The sequence below is a fragment of the Macrotis lagotis genome, chromosome X (assembly GCF_037893015.1).
Source record: "Macrotis lagotis isolate mMagLag1 chromosome X, bilby.v1.9.chrom.fasta, whole genome shotgun sequence".
NCBI classification, from domain to species: domain Eukaryota; kingdom Metazoa; phylum Chordata; class Mammalia; order Peramelemorphia; family Peramelidae; genus Macrotis; species Macrotis lagotis.
Genome location: NC_133666.1, coordinates 587,498,315 through 587,512,158, shown reverse-complemented (window position 1 = coordinate 587,512,158; position 13,844 = coordinate 587,498,315). Strand labels below are relative to the sequence as shown.

Genomic DNA, 13,844 nt, shown 5'->3' with positions numbered 1-13,844 from the left:
AGGAGCAAGAAATGAGTAAATGAATTGAAACATTTATTAAGAGTTTAGGACATGCAAAGCACTGTGCTAACACTCTAGGGTTAGAAAGAGAAAAAGATCAACAGTCCCTTCTCTCAAGAAACTCCTATTCTAATGGAGAAAACAATCTTTCTGGAAGATTTTTAGCTGCAGGCCAGATGGTAAGGTCCCACGTTCCTTCAGGTGCAAGGACAAAGTAGGTTAATTAATGTTTCTCCTTTATTATTATTCTCATTGATAAAATTATATGTATTTCTGATGTTGAACCATGTAACAATACTAAGGACTTTGGTGACTTTTTTTTTTTTGTCCTCAGAAGCTTGTTGCTACAATATTCACAGGAGCAGTTGCCAAGTTGCATCTCTAAGGAGGTTACTTTCCAGGATGATGACTAAGGACACTGACTGGAAGCACTGCTTACACAAGGCTCTTGGGTTCAGTGTTCTAGTCTGTGGAGAGATAGTGGTCAAGGCTGTGATGATGATTTGACTTTCCTGGCATATACTTTTGTTTTGCTGTTTTAGCTGGGCAACTTTGCTTGCTGAAATTGCCTTTTGGATCTATGAATAGAAGAAAAGTTGATTACTAAACAAATGATTGAGAGGATGTTACAAAATTTAATGGACACTTTTGATTATATAAAATGTAAAAGTTTTGTCATGAAGAATCCAATGTAGTTAAACATTAGAAGGGAAACAGGTAGATGGGAGAAAAATCTTGACAAGTTTCTCTGATAGAAGTCTGATATCCAAGTTATATGTGGAACTAATTCAAATTTATAAGAAAAAGAGCCAGTTTCCAAAGATAAGGGAATAACAGAAAACAAGTAGATAGTTACTTCAACTATAAAATGAGAATAATAATAGTATTTACCTCCAGGCTTATTGTGAGCATGAAGCAATCAATAAATATTTATTAAGCATCTACTCTGAGCACTGGAGATACAAAAAGAGATAAAGAACAATACCTGTTATCAAAGAACTAATGGAGGGAGATAGCATGCAAATAAATACAAAACAAGCTACATACAAGATAAAGAGGAAATAATTAAAAGAGAGAAGTCACTGGAATTAAGAGGGGTTGGAGAAGGTTTCCTAGAAAGTGAGATTTGGTTGGTATTTAAAGGAAGTCAAGGACATCAGTAGTTTGAGTGCAGAAGAGAGAACATTCCAAGGCATGGGAGACAGCCAGAGAAAATGCCCAGAGCTGAGAGATGGAGTATTGTTTGAGGAAAAGTCAGGAGGTTGGCATCACTAGATTAAAGAGAATGTTGGGAAGAAAATAAAACATTTATAATGTGTTTAGTATGGTATCTGTTACAGAGTAGGCTCTATATAATGCTAGCTACTATTATATCATTAAAGGAAGACATTCAAGCTCACTCATCATATGGAAAAATGTTCTAATTCATTAATAATTAGAGAAATGTAAATTAAAGCAATTTGGGGATTCTATCTTACTTATCAAACTGACAAAGATGACAAATGACAATATGAAAAATGTTGGAAGGGCTTCAGAAAAAACAGGTACACTAGTGTAGTTTATTGGAACTGTAAATTGGTCTAGCCTAGAATGAAAGTAATTTGATTCCATGCCCCAAAAGTGTATGACCTTTGACCCCACTATACCACCTCTCCCTTATTCACCAAAGAGATCAAAGAAAGAGAAAAAGGACATTTCATATATATATATATATATATATATATATATATGAAATGTATCTATAATAGTACATGTGGTAATAGCAAAAAATGAAAACAAATGGGCTATTCTATTGGTGAATGACTACGCAAATTATTGGCAAATGAATGTAATGGAATATAGTTACACAATAAGAAATGATGAAATATACAGTTTAAGAGGAAATGGAAGACTTTTTTTGATGTAGATGGAGGTAGGCAGATCAGGGAGAAGTTGTATAATGATAATAACATTATAGAGAAAAGCTATTTTTAAAGACTTTAGAACTCTGATCAGAGAAATGACAAATCCTGAGTCCAAAAGAGGTTGAGATATGTCTTTCATCTTCTGGAAGGGGACGAATTTTTAAAAAAAGTTTTTTAAAGCAATGGGGTTAAGTGACTTGCCCAAGGTCACACAGGTAGGCAATTATTAAGTGTCTCAGGGCTAATTTGAACCCAGATCCTCCTGACTCCAGGGCCGGTGCTCTCTCCACTGTGCCACCTAGCTGCCCCCTTGAAAGGGGATGGATTTAAAATGAAGAGAGGAACAGTCATTTTAGGATGCAGTTAATGGGGGAATTTATTTTACTAGTCTGTAAATGTTTATGGTAAGAGCTTTTGTTATTATTTTGTTCAACATAGCAGTGGTGGGGCAGATTATGAATGCATATAAAACATTTTTACTTTTATTTAAAAAATGACATTAAAACATAAAAAGTAGATGACATGGGCCATGGGTGTCTGAAATGTTGTCTGTGGTTCAAACATAGTCCTCTTAACCCTGGATTGCAGCCTGGATGAAATTTATTTAACAGCTTTGTTTTTTACTTAATTTACTAGGATACTACTTGTCAGAAAATCCATCAATAAGCATTATTTAAATGTTTACTTTGGGCCAGGTATTATACTAAGCATTGGAGATACAAAGAAAGCAAAGGATGATGCCTCCCCTTGAGGAGTTCCCAATCTAATGGAGGAGACAAAAAGCAAACAAAGATGCACAAATAAGCTATATACTGAATACATAGGAAATAATGCAGGGAAGGGAAGAGAATTAAGAGGAATTTCTGTAGAAGGTGGGATTTTAGCTATGACTTTCTAAAAGTCAAGAGGCAGGGCTGAAGAAGGAGAGAAATCCAGGAATGGAGGATGGCCAGTGAAAATGCCTGGAGCCAAGGGATAGTTGTGTTGCTTATAGCAAGTGGGCTATTTGCCATTTCTGGGTAATTGTTGCTGGATGGTCATGTGAAGGTTCCAGCCTTAGGACATTTTTGAATTTCTAGTATATTGCAGAATTGTACTGAATACGCACAGCTGCTTGAGCAAACCCGGAGTGACCTCCCTCTTGCTCCTTGAAACCTACTGCCAATATTGAGGAGTTTTTAGTGGTATATCTACTACAGACATGCTGGTTATTATTATATAACCATATTTATTCAGTTGTTAAATTCAGTTTTAAAAAGTGTCTGATATATGTATTGTCTAAAAACACATTTGTACTTATTGTATAAAAATTTGATTAGAACTCAGAAAAATGTATTTTAAAAATACATTTAAATCAGAATCCTTATCCTTTTTTGTGGCATGAATTACTTTGGCAGATATGAAATCTATGGACCTCTTTTCAGAATAATATTTTTAATTAATTAAAGATACTCCCCCCTCCCCCCCATCTAAGTTCATGGAGCTCAAGGGGCAGCTAGGTGGCACAATGGATAGAGCACCGGCCCTGGACTCAGGAGGACCTGAGTTCAAATGTGACCTCAGACACTTAATAATTACCTAGCTGTGTGGCCTTGGGCAAGCCACTTAACTCCATTGCCTTGCAAAAAAAACTAAAAAAGTTCATGGACCTCCCTGAAATCCATTTGTAAACCTATTGGGGGTCCATGGATCACAAATTAAAAACTTTCAAATGAATTATCAAGATGTACTTGTTTTTAATTCTCTTATATTTTATGTCCCATCTTCCTCCAAAGAAATGTCAGAATGTCTCAGTGATATAGAAACCGGAGTAGTAACTAGCATAACCAACTGAGGTTTTGCCCCCAGGGACAACATGGGAACAATGTGCACTTCCTCCCAAAGGCAAATACCTTCCCTGTACCTCTTCTGGAAGTCCTCCAGAGGCCTGGAATAATTGCCCCTGATCATCAACCCTGGGGTATGTACATTTGTGGCCTTTCTCTTTCTTCCCCCAATTCTAAATGGGCAAAGTCTATCCTCTTTGGGGGACTAATCATTCCCTTCTAGCTTGCACATTTCCCCTTCTCCAATGCCAAATAAATTTGGTCATGTAAGTTTGCAGTTAACTATTTTAAGTTTTTAACTCTGAGGTAAATTCAAATGTTCTCTCTGTCTCTGTCTCTCTTCTTTCTCTCTCTGTCTCTATTTCTCTCTCTTTCTTCCCTCCCCTCCCTTAATTCTTTTCAGTCACTCACATTTCCAAAGAGAGGAAGTCACTATCTGAAATTTTCAGTAACAGATCCTTAAACACCACTGTTTAAAATAGAAGGAAAATGGTGTCTTTAAACTTATTTTTAAGTAATTAACTGTGCTTTTCATCTCAGGGTTACAGAATATTTTGAAAAAGAGAAAAAAGGGGAACCAGCTAAATCAAATGACTAAAGATACACAGTCCCTGGTTTCCACAGTTACTTAAAGACAGAGTTACAATTTGATTCTGTTCTGTTTCATTCATCAGACACCCTACTATATATTAGGCACCTGAATTAAAAAGACAAAAACAAAGTATTCTCAAGAGAGTTTACTTTCTGGGGGTTGGTGGGAAGAGAGAAGGAATAAAATAGTTCAATCTATGCAAAATATATATACATAATGAATACAAAGTAATTTGGGACTTGGGGTGTTTGGGATCAGACTTATTGTCATTAAGTTATGTCAGTATTGTTTTAAGTGAAATAATTATTTTAAACAGAATATTGGTAAAAAAAATTCAATTCTTCTATCACCTATTTAAGAACTAACAATTTATTTCATTTAGTTCATAATTTAATTCATTTCCAAAACAACTCCTTTCATGATATGTGACAAATGATCCCTTCGAACCCCTACTCTCTTCCAATCAGTATCAATCAGCTTGATATGATTTCGTAGGGTTAGTGATTATAAGTTCCAGATATCAAACCCCAGAATTGTGAACTGCAGATTGTATATTCACTTGCTAAATCTTAGGTAGCTAACTAGAGGTGCTCCACCCTTGTTTTTCCTCCTTATGGCTATCCAGCCCAGAGTGGTGGCATTGATTCAATTACACAAAAAAAGTCCCCAACTATTTTTGTTGCCCTTTGTCCCTTGTCATCCTTCAATTGCCCAACAAATGGCCCTGGCTGCTGGCCTGCAGTCTGCCTTTCTAGCAGCCCATAGGTGTGTTCATCAGGACCTCCTGAAAGGTCAAAGTCGGTCTGTCAAGGTCTGTTCAAAAGCAATGCCTATCAACTAGAGAGTCTATGTTTTACATGCCTCTTTTGCATATTTAGTTATCAAACTCTGTAAAAACTAAGTCTTGGGGACTAGGGGCATGTCAGATCATGAGGAAGATAGGTCTACTTCATTAGAAGGGACCATGGACTCTTTAATAAAATGCCATTGACTCAGAGCTCTGCCTCAGTTTCTTTTATTAGATGGAAAATTTTAAACTCCACAATTAAACAGGAAGAGAACAAGAGCTTTGGATATGAAAAGGTGATGGGATGATAAAATATCAAGTTAGACTAAGAGAAAAAGCAATAAATAGCATTATATGTCTCTATGAAATAGGAAGCAACCTAGAACAACAATTCTCAAAGTGGTCTCATGACTAGACCCTTTTAAGAGAGGAGGTCCACAAAGTCAAACCATTTTCATAATAACAAACATGTTTTAATTTCTAAAGCAGTGAATGCTGATAGGCATAACAATAGGTACCGCAAAAGCTCTTTAAGGGGTTCTCAATAGTTGTCAAGATTATAAATTAGATGATCTGAGACTAAAGATTTGAGAACTATTGATTTAGAGAATTGGTCACCATACTTTTTTGATCTTGCTGCCACATCAATAAAACCATTTTGAACATTTACTACTATTATGTATTTATTTATAAATGGTATCTGTCAACTATATTAATATATTGTATACATTGTGCTAAAGTTGAAATAAATTATTGATTAATGGTAGGAAATATTTTGCTCTTATTAAATATTATTAATAATATTTTAATAAGATTAATTTAATATGATTGAATATGCTTTTAAAATAATTCCTGAGTATGCTCTAGAAGGTAGGAAAAACTTGTAAATAATAATTATTTACTAATAATGAATTATTTAGTTACTTTGTAAATGTAGCTAAGATCTTTTTATTGAATGATGTACAATAAAATCAATAATCAAATAATAGGTCAATAAACTTACAGTTTTTCAATGGTATCTCTCTCTCTCTCTCTATATATATATAGCTACTACTACAAAGTGTCCTGAGTGACAATCAGGTTACTCAGAGGGGCAGGTCTGAAAACTTGTATTATAGTGTGGAAAAGCCAAGTGCAATTGGGCAATTATAAATGGAAGGTAGCTATGGTTATATTGGAGACAAGCCCTACAGCAGTCTAGAAAAGGGATCTAACTCCACACTTTTCAACTGGTTAATCATATATCCTTTGGAATCATACCAAAACCCTCTTTGTGCTTTATCACAAAACCCTGGAATTTTTTTTTTGGGGGGGGGCTCCTATTTTCAGAACCGACAATCTATAGGTCTTACTGTAGTGAGTGTTTTTTTTTTTAGGTTTTTGCAAGGCAAATGGGGTTAAGTGGCTTGCCCAAGGCCACACAGCTAAGTAATTATTAAGTGTCTGAGACCAGATTTGAACCCAGGTACTCCTGACTCCAGGGCCGGTGCTTTATCCACTGTGCCACCTAGCCTTCCCTATAGGTCTTACTGTAGCAAAAGGCAGCTAGTTGTTGCAATGGATAGGGCAATGGGCTTGGGATCAAGAAAACTCATCTTCATGAGTTCAAATCTAGTCTCATATACTCTGGAAAAGTTACTTAAGCCTATTTGCCAGTTTCTTCATCTATAAAAATGAGTTGGACATGATGGAAGAAAAAACAATAGCAACCTAGAACAGAGGTTCTTTTTCCTTTTCAACCAAGTTTTATTTAAAAAAATTTTTAAGTGGTATTTTATTTTATTTTTCTAATTATATATGCTATGGCTGGGTTTTTTTTTGGCAAGGCAATGTGGTTAAGTGACTTGCCCAAGGTCACATGGCTAGGTAATTATTAAGTGTATGAGACCAAATTTGAACTCAGGTCCTCCTGCCTCCAGGACCAGTGCTCTATCTGCCATGTCACCTAACTGGCTGTGCTATGGTTGTTTTTCATCATTATCCATTTGCAAATTTATAAGTTACACATTTTTCTACCACCCTCCCTTCTCTTCCTCCTCCCCTGGTGGCAGGCAGTCTGGTAAAAGGTGTATGTGTACATTTATGTTCAGCACATTTACATTTTAGTCATTTTGTGCAAGAGGAATTAAGACTAAGAGAAAAGAAAGAAAATTATGATATAAGGAGGAAAAAACTTAAGAGAAGTTTTACTGAAGTTAAGCATAGTATGCATTCAGAATCTATGTTCTTGTTTCTTCTGGGTATGGATGGTATTGTGCATAACAGGTCTCCCAGCTTGTCCTAGTTCTTAACCTTTTTAAATGTTATAAACTTCTTTGGCAGTCAGGAAACCTTGAGGAACTCCTCACAATGTTTTGAAATAATTGAAGGTAATGTTAAATTTCAATTAGAAGGGGCGGCTAGGTGGCGTAGTGGATAAAGCACTGGCCTTGGAGTCAGGAGTGCCTGGGTTCAAATCTGGTCTCAGACACTTAATAATTGTCTAGCTGTGTGGCCTTGGGCGAGCCACTTAATCCCCATTTGCCTTGCAAAAAAAAACCTAAAAAAAATTTCAATTAGAAGGTAGTGAAAATAGTTGTAATTCTTTTTTTCCCATTCAAGTTCATGGACCCCTGAAATCTAGAGTCAAGAATATCTGACTTGTCTCTCAGCACTCTGAGTGAATCTCTCTGTAGGGAGTTGATGGATAAGTTTCACAGGAAAATAAAACATGCATGAATTAAGAAATGTAAAATAGGAAGGAGTTGAGATTATAGACCTAGTGAACACTTTCTCATTTTTCTATATTTTTATGTGTCAAAAAATACACATGGAAGTTGGCTTCAGATTTGAAATTTCTGAATGTTCTTTTTAGGATTCTATGTGTGAATGTGGTCTCTATTATCTTAATTCAGTACATCACAACATAATAAGGGCACTGAAAGAATGATGTCTTAGTTTTATATATTTTATATTTATATTCCTTACTTTTATATATTTGCAATTAATGTCTCTAAATGGAATAATTGGGTGATAAAATACAAAAGAGCAAATGACCTCTCTGACTTTCTTTAGGTTCTTTTGCCATATATATATATTTTACCAGAATGCTTTATTTTTTTCAGTCTTCAATCATTTTTTAATCAATTACTTCTTAGAGAAACTATTAAGAATAGATTAGAATTTTCATGTCTTCAGTTAGTAGATAAAGAAGCTAAAATTCAATTAATGTTATCTAAGGGATCAAGTTAATATTGGATATTTGACAGATATTTGACACATTTTATGAAATTCTATCTATAACTTTAAAACCACTTTCAAGCCATAAAAAAATCTGTAAATTTGATCACTAGTACTATTTTTGAAATATGTGACTTCTATCTTTTTTGGTCTTTCTATACTGTTTCCCTTGGTGGGTTCACTTCCTCCCAATCTGCACTCATGCTGACAGATTAAGTCCCTCAGAGAGAATCAGAAACTCAGAAACAAGAATATGAGGCATGTTCAAAGGACAAATATAGAGATGCAGATTTACAATGTTACAAATAGTTAATAGCCAATTGTGTTACAGTAGAATTTCAATTATGATACAGTAGTATTATAAAGTATCACTTTTTTCAAATGAAGGATTTTGGTTGATTTATTTTTATGAACTATATGCAAATTATCAATTTGACTAGAACAGAAGTGTGGGACAAGTGCAACAAGTCACAAAGGGGTTCAAATCTTGACTCTGAGGTTTGTGTGACCTCAAGCAAGTCACTTAACCTACCTATGCCACAATTTCTTCCTCTGCATAAAAAGGGGATTAGACTAACAGGACTTCAAAGTCCCTTCTGACTCTAGCTCTATGCACCTAAGTAATTTTATACATTGGGCTTTGGTTTCATAAAGATAATCTCTAAGATTCCTTCCAGCTCAACATCCTATCATAGGGATAGATTGTGTTAGATTATAGAAAGTTTGAATAAGCTAAGTAATTTGTACTTGATCATGAAAAGAGATTTAGATTTTTTTAGTTAGGAAAGTTATATATATAATAATAATAATAATAGTAATAATAACTCATTTTGCATAGTGCTTTATTTAATGTCTGCAAGTGTTTTACATATTGTTCATTGATATTTAATTAGGAAAAAATCAATAGATTAATTTGGAAACACTAGAGAATGCAATAGAAGGAGTTGAAAATGGAGGTAGGGAAATCACAGAACTTTTTTTTTTAGGTTGTTTTTTTTTTTTTGCAAGGCAAATGGGGTTAAGTGGCTTGCCCAAGGCCACATGGCTAGGTAATTATTAAGTGTCTGAGACCAGATTTGAACCCAGGTACACCTGACTCCAAAGCCAGTGCTTTATCCACTACGCCACCTAACCACCCCAGAACTTTCATATAATTTTGGTGCTGTGTGGGTTGAATTATCAGCAGTTTTTGTACCCAAGGAAAGCCAAATAAATTGCACTAAGGGCAGAAATAAAAATGTACCCCCAAATCAACTTTATAAGAAAAAGTCAGATTATGGAAGGAAATGCTCAGATTCTGAGCAGGAAGCAAAATATAACCAGGCAGGGAAGGTGCTCACTTGGTATGCTGTCAAGGAGGTAAGAGGTAAGAAATCATCAGGTAGTTGCCTTTTTAAACTAATTATTCTTGCTAAATAACTCTTAAGTTCAGTATTTTTTTTTATGTTCTGAAGGACTGAAAATGCTGTCAAGACTCTCTTAAATTTCACTACCTTAAGCAAAGTCCCACTCATCCTGCCCTAGTAATGGCTATGATGGGCTAGATAATGTGTGAGGAATGGTTGTTAACAAAATATCCAATTATCTATTACTCATACGGGGATCTGATCAGTCATGATCAGACATCAGAGAACAATGCTATTTTGGCCCTCTTCAAGAGCAAAGGACAATAATTGTGTGCCAAGCACTTATGTGGCTCTAAAGATAAAAACTCATCAAATTTTTTTGAATGCAATTATACAGTTTGGGAGACTAGCATGAAGCCTTAGAAACCTCAGCAGAAGCTTGGAGATTACAGCTGTGTATGAATTCCTGGGAGAATTGTACTGCTTTGACCTCAGAGAGAAAGGTTGTTCACATGAGTCTTATTCCTGTAAATAGTTCAACTATTCAAAGTATTCTGCATTATTTTTTTCCCAAAGATTTTATTTATTTTGAGTTTTACAATTTTCCTCCCAATCTCACTTTCCTCCCCCCAACCCCACAGAAGGCAATTTGACACTATACATTGTTTCCATGGTATACATTGATCCAAATTGAATGTGTCTGCATTATTTTTTAATTGAATTGCAATATTAGCTATGAAGAGAAATGGTGAAATATATTTCATCCCAAATGTATGATTTTTATTCTTTCTTGACTGTAGGAGCTTTTTCCTTCCAGTAGACTTTAAGCTAACATTATGAGAAGGAAAGATGCAATTATTAGGGGTCTACTCAACACCACATTAATTTATCATGAAACTGCTATGTAGAAGATCCTGTGTTAGGGGTTGTCTATAATACAGACAAAATAAAAAAAAACATTTCGGGGTGGCTAGGTGGCACAGTGGATAAAGCACCGGCCTTGGAGTCAGGAGTACCTCAGTTCAAACCTAGCCTCAGACACTTAATAATTACCTAGCCATGTGGCCTTGGGCAAGCCACTTAACCCCATTGCCTTGCAAAAACCTTAAAAAAACATTTCTTGCCCTTAGGGAGTTTATTTTTTACTTGGGAATTATAATATTTTCACAATCAGTATATTTATGTAAGAATAAGAGAACTCTGAGGAAGGAGAAAGTACTAACTAGTAACTGGTGGGTAGTAGATGGAGTAGTAGTTAGGAAAGAATTCTATAAAAGATGACATTTGAGCCAAACTTTGAAGGAAAAAAGATTTTAAGCTAGGGGGCACAATGGATGGAAAACTGGTCCCAGCGTCTGGAGGAACTGAGTTCAAACTCAGCTTCAGATACGTGACACTGCGGGATACTGGGCAAGTCACTTAACCACAATTGCTTCACCAAAGGAAAAGAAAAAAAAAGAGGTGGAGGTAAAGGGTGAGGAGGAAGTTCAATAGTTATGAAAGGTAGTCTAGTTGAGGGAAATGTTTAGTTTAGGGACCAGAATGTAGACTAATTTGATTAGAATCAATGAAGGAGAGTTATATGAAATAAGTCTTAAAAGTTAGTCTGGATTCAAAATTTTAAAAATTTAAAATTCTAGGGTGAGGAGTTTATATTTTATCCTGGTGGTGATAAAGAGACACTGAAGAGTCTCAATCAGGGGAGTGGTATGCTCAGACTTGTTCTTTAGGAAGATTTAAAAAAATATATCCTCAGATATTTTTTAAAATTTATTTTTGTTTTAGTTATACCTTTGTTTTTACCACTACAATCATTTCTCAATATTTCCCTCTCTCCTTTTCTACCCATCCAATCTTTCTTTGTTGCAAAGATTAAGAAAGAAAACAATTCATTAAAAGTGAGCCTCTGGCATCTGACAGTGTATGCAGCATTCTATACCATAAGCCCCAACTTCTACCACATATAATTGCTCACAATTATATTTGCATAGCATTTTTTTTTTTTGGATTATTGCTCTTTCAATTTGCATTGTTATAGTTCATTTTCCTGGTACTGCTTAGTATATTCTGCTTCAATTCACACAAGTTTTTGCATACTTTTTTTGAATTCTTTTATTATATTTGTGTACTACAATTTGCTTAGCTATTTCCCAGTTGACAGGTAGCTAAAATGAGGGACCTGAACTAAGGTAATAACCATGGGAATGGAGAGATGAAAATGGAATTCTAGAGATCAATGTGATATCTGGCTATATGTGCTAACAAGCTAATAAATACTTGTTGAAAGGAGGTGTTATGGGAGTAGAATTTATAGTATGAGGCATCTGATTGCATATTGAGGAATCATGGGAAATAAGTATAATGTGATCTCAATAGAAAAAGGAGAGCAGGATGGAGGGAATGGCCTTAGGAGTTTTTACATAATTTGTACAAGTTGAGTTGCGCTTTCTGATGAAATATCCAGATGGAGATTTCTAGAAGGTAATTAGTAATATGATAGGTGGTTAGTAGAAAGATGAGGTTGAAATCTCTAGATTTACTAGTTTTCTTTATAGAGATGATACATGATCCCATTGGAGAATGGTGAAAAGGGAGAAGGAGTAGGACATGGCTGAAAGTATCCACTCCATCCATGTGGATTGACACAAGTCAATTGTTGGTTGTCAAAGTAATAGCTAAGACAACTCCCTGACATTGGGGTCTCTTTTGAGGGTAAGTGCTCTGTACTGGGGGGTCAGGTTCTGATTCTGCTGATGTGAGCCTGTGCTGAGAGTCACTTCATCTTGCTGCATGTCATTTTTCTCCATTGTAAAATCAGAGTTGAACCAGATCCTCAAGATCCTTTTTGATTCCAAAGTCCTATAATGGAAGTGACTTAGCAGATAAATTCTGCTGGCCTTCCTTAAATATCCACAGGAGACTGTTGGTATTCAGGGCAACTGTTCTCTTATCTACCTTTGAGAATGAGCTCATTCACCTTTATCAACATAAACTTGTTAGGGACATGTTGGCATCAGCTCTATCTGGCTTAAGAAAGCCAATTGCTGGGACATCTAGGTAGCTCAGTGGATAGAGCACAGGCCCTGGAGTTAGGAGTACCTGAGCTCAAATCTGACCTCAGACACTTAATAATTACCTAGCTGTGTGGCCTTGGGCAAGCCACTTAACCCCATTTGCCTCGCAAAACCTAAAAAAAAAAAGCCAATTGCTAAAAATTCAGTGTAAACATTTACATCTTTCAAATTGGCAAGAGTTACAAATCCTCTGTGGACACATGGGGAAGACAGACAGAAATAACAAGAATTAGCAACAGATTAGATATATGGGGTGATTAAAAGCGAGGACTGGAGGGAATAACCTGTGATTAGGTATTTGGGTATTTGTCAATTTATCCCTACTAGAAGGTATCTGATTAGTAATGAGAGGATTAGTAACAGTAATAGATATGTAAATTGAAACAGCTCTGAGGTATCTGAGGTATCATATCTATCACATAAACAAAGATGACAGAAGAATACCATAGTGAATGTTGAAGGGCTATAGGAAAGTAGCCCAGAATGCATTCTTTCTTCACCTGTGCTTCACAGATCCCCTCACTTCCAAGAGTAGAAAATTTATATACCACTTTCTACATGAAGCCCACCGGGAATGACCTTGACCTTGGGAGGATAACTACCTTGTAATTATTATCTTTATATTTCTTCCGTATCTACTTTTTATAAATAATTGTTGTCTGTAACCTCCTTGAGAATAGGATTGTCTCCTCATTTCTACTTGTATTCTCAGTGCCTACTTGTAGATTAACTGTTCTGTAGCCACTCAAACTCAACACTTCCAAACTGAAGTCATTATCTTTTCTTCCACACCCCTCTTCCTTACTTCCCTTCCTATGTAGGGTAAGTGGTAATGTCATGCTGATAAAGGGAACTAATTGCTTTGGTTGAATTCTAGTTCCCTAAACAATATTCTAAGGTACAGGCCAAACATTCTTGGTAGAATTCTTCCAATAACATTTGAAAAACTGTGGAGAAATGGAGAGGAGCAGTGAGTCAAATGAAATGGAAACTCTATATACCATGGTATCAAAGTTAAAATATTACATACTTTTATATAATATATATTATGCTAAATGTTGCATGATATACACACACACATATATATATGTATATA

At 35.4% G+C, this 13,844-nt stretch overlaps 1 pseudogene; it reads left to right on the top strand.

The window, feature by feature from the left end:
- The first annotated feature begins 5,040 nt into the window (after positions 1-5,040).
- The window catches only part of LOC141499386 (ferritin heavy chain A-like), a 34,835-nt pseudogene continuing 26,031 nt past the window's right edge, over positions 5,041-13,844 (top strand).